A 12,357-nucleotide genomic window follows, 5' to 3' on the forward strand; every position below is an offset into this window, starting at 1 on the left:
TGCCAATGTTTACTAGTGTTCTTCCTATGCATGCTTGTGAACTAGTGGTAGACTTTGCAAGTTGTTGCCTTTCGTTTCAAGAGGTGAACATAACATCCTCATTCTGCTTACCCTTTCCATTTCATTGATCTTAGCCTGCATGGTCTAAAGAGTGATCATGAACATTTGAAAATCTCCCACACCAACCACTACTTACTCTTCTATGTCCTTCACCTTTCCTTTGCTAGAGCCTCCTACTCTCCTAGCAAGCTCTTCCTCAACTCTTTGTGGGATAGAGGTCTCTTTCTTCCTTATGGATTCTTTGCATGATTCTTGCATGGGTCTAGTTGTATCCTCCTTTTCCTTCCAAAAATCTTCCTTCATGAGCTATCCCTATTTTAAAGTCTCCTCAATAGTTGCACAAAGCTCCTTTTGGTATTTTTGTTTCTTGCTGCCTTTTTGGTTCATTTTCTTGAGTGGTTGGTTAATACTTGGCTTCTACTCCTTTCTTGGTCTTTCATCCTTCCTTTAATCTATCCTTGCTTTTGCTTGTGCTACTGGCACCAAATTTTGGCCCTCATTTATAGTGGAAGCTTGCATTTTTGTACAAGTAGGATTGGTTGGGTGCACCATAATTTCATCACGTGACAAGAATCTCACCACTCATACAAGTCTTCATGAAGCCCTTGGGTATCCTTCCTATATGAGTGTTCGGGTTGTAAGTAAACAAGTGATGGAAGATTTTTGTAGTGCCCTAAGATCCTCCTTCTCAATGGCTGAGAACAACAAGGAAATGTGGAAGACAATATCAAAGAAGGTCAAAGCAAGTGAAAGTGCAAGTATCAGCATTATGTTTGGATAATTATTATTTTTGAAGCTTCAACATAATATTTTTGGACATGTATTATTTTTTGGACTTCATGGATCTATCATTCTCATGGATGTATTAATTTCTGAGAATTACGCTCATCACATCCATGTATAGTGTATTAACACCTATAGTTGTGTTTTTTGCACTCACAACTATTGTGCACATAAATTTGTAATTACAATAGCATAGACTAGGTCTAATTAGATCATTGTCAAAGAATGCATTAAAGAATGACCGGTCTAGATCCCACAAAGTGGGTAGGATGCCCAAAAGAGGGTGTAAATCCTAATTCATAGTTGTGGAAACTCTAAAACACAAAAGTGATGCAAATCCTAAAATGCAATGGGACACTAGCCTAGAGAAGGAACCTAACCCTAATCCTAATTTTGGTCTATATAAGGGTGGGAGATCTCGATTGCACTGATCTTTTGGTGCATCCATGTTACGAAAGCTCTATTAGTGTAACTTTTGAGCATTCGTTCACTTCTTCTATTTTATCATCTTGTCTCCATTGTTTAGAGTGAGGCAGAGAGTGAGTGAGAGTTATGTTGGGTGAGGAACTAAGAGAAAAAGAAGCTCTACATATTCTTTTTGCTTTTCTTCATTTTCTTTCCATATATGGTAAGAGGGTTGAGTTTGAGGTTACACGTGAGGTTATGAGATTGTGAGAGTGTAAGGGATCCAACAAGGTAAAGTTATTCTTCTCTCCTTCTTCTTCTTCATCTTCTTTGCTCCTCATTGGCACACTTGGTAGTGGATGTGAAGGAGAAATGTCATCAGATTGTATTGCTTGGGACCATATTTGAGCCTTCAAGCTTTCAAACTACAACATGGAAATGTAAGTTGGTGAGTTCACTACACCTTGAAGCTAGTCTTGTGTTCTTGCTTTCTTGGGTTAGAGAGGAGAATGTATGTTTAGTTAGAGTGAAGTGTTGAGAGCTTTTGAAATAATAGAAGTTTGATCCAATGCCCCGAATTTTGTGTATTTAGCCCAATAGTAAGAGATTATTTACTCACTAGCTAAGCAAGCATTTATCATCCAAGAGAAGATGTTTTATAAACTAACTATTATTTAGGGGCTTAGAGATTCTAGCACAAACGGTCTAGTTTGATTGTTGAGTAGTAAGTGCCCAACTCACCAAGATTGACTAAGGAAACAAAGGAGTTCCATCTAACAAAACGATTGTTAAAATGACAAAGCTACATGTTGTGAGCATATCAATTTGGGATCCTTTTTGGTCTCTATGATGGCCCATGACCCCCATTGAATTGCTAAGAGTTTGGATAAGGGGAAATTGGCATCTCTTAGGTATAGGATCCTCTTTGTAAGGTACCTCCCTAGAAATTAGTCAAACTTTGATTGGCTAGATATGTTCTCAAATATGGGAAATAGTTGTTGAGAAGTGTTGATGCCAGGAGGTATATTCCACGATGGATTTCGTGAGACCACGGTGGATTCCGTGAGTTTTTTTAATTCCAGGTGGATTCCCTGAGGTTTTGTGGTGGATTTCGTAAAACTATATTTATTGCTAGGGCTCGTACACAAGGTGGATTCCTTATGCGAGAAGTTGACGGGGACGCCTATCCTTTTCGGGCGTCAAATTAATTTAATGTGTACGTGGGTGATTCCATGGCCGGTGATTCTGCAAAATACATATTTAAATTAATGGACATTTATGAGTTTTGAGTGCACTCGTATTAAATTAAGGTTAGGATAGAGTTCCAACCTATTTATTTATTTTGTAGCTGAAGACTGCTAGGTATTCACTTTTGTCGATTTAATTTTATTATTTTCTAACAATTGTGAATGCTTCAGTTATGGGTAGAGTAAGCAGTGGTTGTGTTGGGAAGCACTGGGCGATTGTGTGTATTTAGATTATCTAGAAAAAATTATCATTTTTGATGAGCGCGTGCCTTATCATTAAAGGTGTGGCACTAATATTTATTTAGGTGTGCTTATTTATTAAAGTATTTGACATACATTTATTATTTTGTATGTGCATATGCGCTCAATTTAAATATTTTATTATTGGACATTGTATTTGGGCACAGCCCGACTTTTGAGCGTCCAACCACTTTATTATTTATTTTGACAAAAGCAAACACAAAAATTAAAAGCATGCTAATTGTAAATTAGGCTATTTTTGAGCTTTGAGATTAATAAATTTATAATTACATGCCTTGTGGAGTGCTCACACAAGGCATGGGGGGAGATTGTACCCAATTGGTCTCTTTTCTTCATGTTGTGCAAATCTTTCTTCTTATTTTATGAGCTTTAGTAGAGTTCTTTTGTTCTTGGGGACCTTTTGGCGCTCGTTACGTACGCATCCAACATCCGATTTATGTACCAGTGGTATCAGAGCGAAGCTGAGATCAAGCTTCCAATTGCTTACCATCTTGCCTGAAGGTGAAGCTCCTGGAGCGAACGGGCTCTATAATTAGTCTCGCAACAAACCGTCAATACCAGCGTGTTCCTGCGGTGAAGAACCCCCTGCTATGCTATTGGATTATGAAGGACCACTCTCTAGCGACGGAGGATCACTTCCCAAGCTCCTTTATCAAGACATTTTTCTCAGAGAAAAAGACAAGCAAATTTTCATTAGTTTGGAGATTATAAAGCTTAATAAGCTTTATAATAAAGCTTAACTCTCCTAATTTTAGCAATCGATGGTGGCAGGACATACTGTCGCAAGACGTCGACGACGGCAAGACATACTGTAGCAAGGCATCGACATCGTCAAAAAGCTCTTGATGTCCTGTCAACAAATTCGTTTGGTCAAAGCTTTTTATTAAAAAGCTTAAGCTTAAGTTTTTAAGCTTAGATTAAAGCTTAAGAATTTTGCTCTTTAATCTCCTGCTTAGCAGCTATTCACACTGAGCTTCTCTCGAACCAGTTTTGCAACTCCAACAAGCCCCTATTCGTACCTACACCCTGACAAATACAGTTTCTAGCAAGTAAACTGACACATGCAGACTATTTTCCACTTGGAAGAAGACCTTCATCAATTACTATAACCGCAAAGAAGAAAGGATTGCAAAAAGCCATTTTTTAAATTTAAAAAAGCAAGCCTTGTAAACCCAAACTTGAGCTACGCTCATCCCTCTAACGAGATTTCAAGTGTGTGAGATTGTTTGAGATTTTGCTGGATGTCCGATCAAACCATGGAAGATTTTATGGCCAAATATGATTTACCAACGGTGGAGCAAAAATTGGACCTAATCATGATGTAACTATAAGAGAACGAAGAGTACGTCAAACTTTGCAAGCTCAACTGGCTATTCTTCAATGATCCACTTCTAATCAAGATGGAGCGCAACCCGAAGATGTTATACAATGTACGATTGATGCGACACTTGAAGCACAATCTCTCAAGAAAGAAGCCAAGATAAGTAAAAGAAATTTCAAATTCCGTACTTTTAATGGGCTACGTGACAGAAAAACTGTTCTCACTTTTATCAGCCAGTTTGATGATTATTTCCATGAAGAGCGGTATGTTGAAAAAGATAAACTCAAATGTGTCACTAACCATCTAGTGGACAGAGCATCGTTATGGTGGATTGTTATCCGCAAGAGTATTGATTGTCCTACTACTTGAGAGACCTTTCAAAAGAAAATTTTGCAGAATTTTCTTTCACCTCAATTCCATGAAAAAGCAATCAAACAGTGGGATCTTTTGCAACAAAGAGATCGTGAATCTATTCCACAATACATTGAGCATTTTTGGAGTGCCTTATTGCAACTTTGAATGCTTGAATATGTTCTTGAGGCGATCCATGAGTGTAAGTATATGTCTGGTTTACTTGGTCACTTCTATGCTGAAGTGAACATGTTCAAGCCAACGACTCTAGAGGATGTGATTTCTCTAGCTCATGATGCTAAAGACAAAAATCATGGACGAGAAAAGCAACCGCAACAATTTCCAGCTAACGGTAATTTCGGTACAAAGCAATTCAATTCTAACTTTCAAAGATTCAATCAAAATTACTTTATTCCTTCTTCTTTCCGCAAATCCTGGACATGATCCCCTAATTTACCATCAAACAAAAATTCAAATCCTAAGCCATCTCTTCAACCAAATCCCAACATGCCTAAACTTCCAACCATTACCAATAATGTTTCCAATGCCAAGCCTATAGTTTGCTACAAGTGTCGATGACCTGGACACTTAGCAGTAAACTGTCGATCCAAGAAGCCAACTATTCAAATCAACTACTTGGGAGCGACTGAAGATGAAGACCATCAAGATCTGCTAGATTTCACGGAAGATGATGATGATATCAACGATGCTTCATATATTTTACTAGGTATGCCAAATCCTCATTCATTGTTAACAATAAAATGACTTGTGTATGGTCACGAAAAGATTGTTTTACATAATGATGGGAGCACACATGATTTTATTTCTGCAAAGTTGGTAAAAGAATTGAATTTATCTACCATTCCAACTCATTATCACATAAAAGCTACATTATTAGACACTAGATACAATGGTACACAAGAAGTTCATGATTTAGAAATTAAATTTGGTGATTATGTTGAGTGCATAAATTTCTTAGTTGTGTCTTTACAAGCTAGTGACATTATTTTAGGAATGCCTTGGCATCATAAATATAATCTCGATATAGATTATTCCACACATTTCATGAAAATTCATTCTAACAAAAAACAAATCACATTACATGGAACACACACCTTAGATAATTTTCCATTGCTAGTCACACGCATGCTAAACATGCATTGAGAAAAGGTAGCAAATCATACTTAGTATGGGTGAATGAAATTGAAGTTAAGGAAAATCAAATGCATTCTAGGCACACACAATTTCTTTCACAATTTACAGATTGTTTTGCTATTGATTTACCTCTTGGTTTACCACCTACACGTCCTGAAGATCATAAAATAAATTTAATCCCAGGTTCTCAACCACCATGTAAAGCACCTTATAGACATAGTCAGATTGAACATAAAGAAATCAAAGCCCAAGTTGAAGAACTGTTAACTCGAGGACTTATTAGACCTGGCAGTTCTCCTTTTGGTGCACCTATCCTATTAGTGAAGAAGAAAAATAATATCTAGGATGTGCATTGACTATCATGCCCTAAACAAGATCACTATTAAGAATAGATATCTGATCCTTAGGGTAGACGGCCTCATGGATAAACTACAAGGATCTACTATTTTTAGCAAGATAGATCTCAAATCTAGATATCATGAAGTACGATTGGATACATCTAAAATTTTCAAAACTACATTTAGAACTCAATTTGGTCATTATAAATTCCTTGTTATGCCTTTTGGTTTGACTAATGCACCAACTACATTCAGTCGCATGATGAATCGAATATCTTTGAAGTATCAACATTGTGTAATTATTTTCTTTGATGACATATTGGTTTTCAGTAAGAATGAGAATGAGCATTATGAACATCTATCTTTGGTTTTCAAATTGTTGAAAGAGAATCAATTGTATGCTAACCCTGACAAGAGTGAATTTTTCCAAACTCACATTGAATACTTAGGACATATTGTTTCATCTAATGGTATTCAAGTTGATCCTAAAAAGATAGAAGCAATTTTGAATTGACCGATCCCTAGAAATGTGCATGAGTTACATTCTTTCTTAGGTCTTGCTAGCCTTTACAAAAAATTTGTGAGAAATTTTTCATTGCTTACATTACCTTTGACAAAATTATTAAAGAAAGGTGTTGTATATCATTGGTCTGATAATCAACAAAAGTCTTTTGATTTATTGAAACATGCTTTAACACATGCACCTGTTTTGCAATTACCTGATTTTAATCGACCATTCTTTCTAGTAGTCCTGATGCTAGCGGATCAGGAAAAGGAGTTGTCCTTATGCAAGACTCACATCCAATAGCCTATTCTAGTTGCAAACTTAAACCCTCTGAGGTGAAGTATTCTACCTATGATAAAGAATTGTTAGCTGTAGTACAAGCTTTATGCCAATGGAAACATTATCTAATGGAATCTGAATTCATGATCAAAACTGACCAACAATGTATCAAACATCTCCTTAGTCAGTCACAAATCTCTGACCGACATATTAAATGGGCTCCTTTCATTCAAATTTTTCATCCGATGTGGTTGCCGATGCATTGAGTAGAAGACCAAGTATCCATAATATTTTCGTTTTATCTTTTGATTCCCTTATTCCTATGAAGGATACTTATGACCATGACTCTAGTTTTCAAGCTGATTGGAATAAATTAGTTGCTAATAATTGGATTCCAATTGGTTCATTGTCTTATTCTGATGGATTTATGTTTTATGAGAAAAGATTGTGTGTAATTGTTCGATTTAGATCATTTGTGTTGCACGAAATTCATTGTCCCCCTATATCAAGGCCATAGAGGTATTATTTCTACTTTACGTACATTAATTGAAGATTTTTATTGGCCACAAATGGAATCTGATGTTTCTAACTTTGTTTCTAAATGTTTAATTTGTTAAAGAGTCAAGCAAAACCATGGTACGCAATATGGTTTGTTAATGCCTTTACCAATTCTTGAACGACCATGGGAACATATTTCAATGGATTTTATCACTGGTTTGCCTAACACACAAGCTAATCATGATATGATTTGGACTATTTTAGATCGATTTAGCAAACAAGCATGTAAGAAAACATTAACTGCATCTCAAGCTGCACAATCGTTTTTGAAGGCTGTTTTCACTAACCATGGTTTGCCAAAAGTTATTATTTCTAATCGTGATTCTGGATTCTGTAACAACTTTTGGACTACTTTGTTTGCTAATTTAGGTACTAAGATTGATATCTCATCTGCATTTCATTCTGAAACAAATGGGCAAAGGAAAGCTACTAATAGTACAATATTACATCTTTTGAGTGCATACACAATTTCAAAACCACAAACATGGGATACACACCTGCATTTACTTCAATTTACATACAATAATACAACACATACAGCTTCACAAAAAGCAGCTTTTGAAATCATTTATGGACATAGATTGCCTACACCTATTACATCATTATCAAACAAAGTTAAAGATGCTGATGATATTGCTAATACACATGGTATTATTTTTGTTGAAGTTAAAGATATGATTGCAAAAGCCCAGCAATCATACACGAAACAAGCTAACAAGAAAAGAAAAGCTATGAGTTTCAAAGTTGATGATTATTCTTGGTTACTCATTGAAAAGAGAATATTGCAAAGTGTTGAGAAACACCCTGTTGTTAAATTAGCACCTAGATTTTATGGACCTTTCAAAATCATTCACAAAATCAATGACAATGCATTTAAATTAGAACTACCCCAACACTGGAAAATTCATAATACTTTTCATATCAGTTTATTACAACCTTTTAGAGGCCAATTACATGTTTACCCTGTCTATGAAAACCCTCATTTGTTAGAAGAAGAAATTGAAATACTTGAACCTGAAACTATTCTAGATATAGACCTTATGACCACTAGAATTGGCCGTAGATATTCTAGATATTTGGTAAAATTTAAAAAATAATCATGTTGAAGATGCCCAATGGATGCACACTCGCGACCTAAGTACTTACCGCTCACTGCTAACTCCACATTGAACTAATAGCAATTGAGGACAATTGCTATCCCACCCCGGGGGTATGATACTAGAAAGCATATTTCATAGTGAATTCTGTGAGTTTTTTTAATTCCATAGTGGATCACGTGAGGTTTTGCAGTGGATTCCGTAAAACTATAGTTATTGCTGGGGCTCGTACACAAGGTGGATTCCTTGTGCGAGAAATTATCGGGGACGCATGTCCTTTTCGGGCATCAAATTAATTTAAGGTGCACGTGGGTGATTCCATGGCGGGTGATTCCGTAAAATACATATTTAAATTAATGGACGTTTATGAGTTTTGAGTGCAATAGTATTAAATTAAGGTTAGGATAGAGTTCCAATCTATTTATTTATTTTGTAGCTGAAGGCTGCTAGGTATTCACTTTTGTTGGTTTCATTTTATTATTTTCTAACAATTATGAATGCTTCAATTGATGTGTAGAGCAGGCAGCGATGGCGTTGGGAAGCACCAGGTGATTGTGTATATTCAGATTATCTAGAAGAAATTATCATTTTTGATGGGCGCGTGCCTTATCGTTAAAGGAGTGGTGCTAATATTTATTTAGGTACACTTATTTATTAAAGCACTTGACAAACATTTATTATTTTGTATGCGCATAGGTGCTCGGTTTAAATATTTTATTATTGGACATTGTATTTGGACACAACCTGACTTTTGGCCGCCCAACCGCTTTAGTCTTTATTTGGACAAAAGCAAACACAAAAGCTAAAGGCATGCTAATTGTAAACTTGGCTATTTTTTAGCTTTGAGATAAATAAATTTATAAATACATGCATTGTGGAGCGCTCACACAAGGCATGGGGGGAGATTGTACCCAATTGGTGTCTTTTCTTCATATTGTGCAAACATTTCTTCTTGTTTTATGAGCTTTAGAAGAGTTTTTTTGTTCTTGTGGACCTTCCGACGCTCACTACGTATGCATCCAACATCCGATTTGCGCACCAAGTGTTGCCCTCAAACTGATCAAAAGGACTAAACCTTTAACCCATGTGGCTCTAAGCCATCCAAAACCACTTGAATTGAATTATGGAAAAAATGAGATAGTCCCAAGTTGAAGAGGCTCCTAAATCACAACCTCCTAAGTGAAAACCAATGAGCCAAGTAGTTCCTCTTCTTGTAATTTGTAGGTACCATGGAAAAACAAGGCTATCCATTATTAAAAGGAGCCTTGAGAACCCTCTAAATTTGACTAAGGATTAATAAGGTAACCCCAAAAGCCTTAAATCTCTTATTAATTGATTGATTCAATTAAAACTAACTCTTACAATACTGAGAGACTAGTTGATCATTTGAGAAATAGAATTATTAAGACTAGATCTTCCAAGAGAATATTAGCCATAATTTTGTTTGTTTGCAAGAAGTGAAAGATATAGGAGACAATATCTCCAATAATACAAATCTCATTTGTGAAAATTTTACATGGATCTTATCAATTGCTAGCTGGTAGTGGTGTTGCAATCTTGGGTATCAACTTTGTTAAGGCGCTTATAGTCTCAAAATTTCAAGTGATCTTGATAATAGATAGGTGGCTACCCATTTGACATTAGTACATGAGATGCCATCATTTCCTTCTATGCCTTAGGTCTAGTCACACTTTAGATTCTTTGTGGGACTCCCCCTTTGTGTTGCAATGCCATTCTTATGGGTAATCTTAATATGGTGGAGGATAGGAGGGATAGAGATCTAGGTAAGGTAAAAGACATTACCATCCACCCTCTATTATTTGTTTGGGAAAACCTCATGGTGTTCTTCCTCCCTCTGTGTGTGCGTGTGTTTGTAAAGGTACCATCAAGTAGATCCATGAATAGGAAGATAAGGACCTTCTCTCCACCTATTACCTGCCTTACCTTAGCCTACAAAGTTTATCCTAAACCTATTACTTGCCTTACCTTAGCTTACAAAGTTTATCCTAAACCTGTTACTTGCCTTACCTCAACCTACAAAGTTTATCCTAAAGCCCTATCTATTGGACTCGCTATCCATCTAGAATATTAGATTAGAAGGAGAAAAAGGAAATTATTAAAGGTATATATGTACATCTTAGATGCCATCATCTCTCTTTGGGAAGGCCATTAGAGGGTCTAGGTTATTCCCAAAAAAATTGACACGACATAGGTTCTTCAAGATTGACTTAGTCAAAGCCAATGATAGGTTGGAAGGGGGATTTATTCTTCAATCTCTCCAAGATATGGAAGTTGGAAAGAAATTCATTAGAAATGTCTCCACTCTTTTTGGGAATGTTACTTCTAGAAATGCCATTGACGGGAAGACCATTGTTCCTTTCCACCTTAAGTAATCTAGAAGACATGGTTGTTCTTTAGCTTTTCTTCTCTAGCTAACATGATTGATGGCCGAGGTTGACTAATCCAAGTTCAATTTGGAAAATGTAAGATCACACACACACACACACACACACACACACACACACACACACACACACACACACACACACACACACACACACACACACACACACACACACACACACACACACACACACACACACACACACACACACACACACACACACACACACACACACACACACACACACACACACACACACAAGAACAAAAAGGACATGATTCTTGGCCTCTCCGTTGGTGATAGTACATCCACCATTAGAAATGATGTCCAATTTGTTGAGGCCTTTTGGGATTGCCTTATTATCTTTTGTCATAGCAAAATTAGTTTTTAAAAAAAACCCTCATTGCAGATCCTAGACATCAACTTAAAAAGGAAGGGCATATCTTCAAGATACTTGGTATCCCCATTGACTTTGGTGTCGCTCTTAAGTAGAGATAGGATTGGGTTATGACCAAAGTTAGGACCAAGGGAGTCCTTGTGTGTAAAATTTCTTTTGGGAGGAGACTCTAATGATTTCAAAGGTTCCAAGGGGGGCTTGGAACATATTACCCTTCCCAAATTAGAGCAAGATCTTGGCCATCTAGTTTGAAAAATTATACTAATAGACTTGTTGAAAAATGGGTTGCTAGGTGTTTGGAGCATCAAGATGAGGATTGGGCTACCCTTTTCGAAGATTCTAAGGGGCCTTGGAACATATTACCCTTCCCAAATTAGAGCACAATCTTGGCCATCTAGATTGAAAACTTTTGCTAATAGAGTTGTTGACAAATGGGTTGCTAGGTGTTAGGAGTATTAGGATGAGGATTAGGCTATCCTTTTCTACTACTCTCTAAGCAAACTCCCTTTGACAATCCTATTTGTATTTAGAGACCTCCCCTTTCATACTATTATCTTTAGTATCTTCGATTTCATTCCTATGGGTGATTCTCCTCGAGTCAAAGGCTTGCTTGGTCTAAATTTAACCCTACTTATGCTCAAAAAGCCCCCTAGTTTTAACCTCACATTATTCTTCCTTTGACTCTACTCCTTGGAGTTTCATCATCCCTGTCCCCTCTTAGGAAGATCTAAAAGAATAGTCCAAGACTTAATAAAAAAGGAATTACGAGGAGACGTTTGCAACCCTAAAAGTTGGACCTCTAATCGTGACTTTAAGCACTTCTATGACTCAATCAAAGGGATATTGAGATCCTCACCATAAGGAGGAGGAGTTGGGATCGACTCAACCCTCTTTTCATCTAGATTGATTCTGCATCAAAACCAACTCCTTTGTGTGGGAGGGCAAAAGGTCCCTTTTCACCTTCTCGCTTGCTCTAATTCTATGCAAACTTGATCAACAAGATTAATAAGATATGGGAATTAATAGGAGCTTGGATTAGGGGTCTTATATGTTTGCCATGTCCAGAATGACTTTCTACCTCCAAAAATCTCTTACCTTTTATGGCTTTCTCCTCCATAAGAGCATTTAGATTACCGAGAGGGGCTTCAAACTAAGTATTGGAAAAGGGGTCTATCCTAGGTGTAATAAAGATCATG

The sequence above is a fragment of the Lygodium microphyllum genome, chromosome 7 (assembly GCF_053477565.2).
Source record: "Lygodium microphyllum isolate KBCC chromosome 7, Lygodium_microphyllum_v1.1.10, whole genome shotgun sequence".
Classification (NCBI taxonomy): Eukaryota; Viridiplantae; Streptophyta; class Polypodiopsida; order Schizaeales; family Lygodiaceae; genus Lygodium; species Lygodium microphyllum.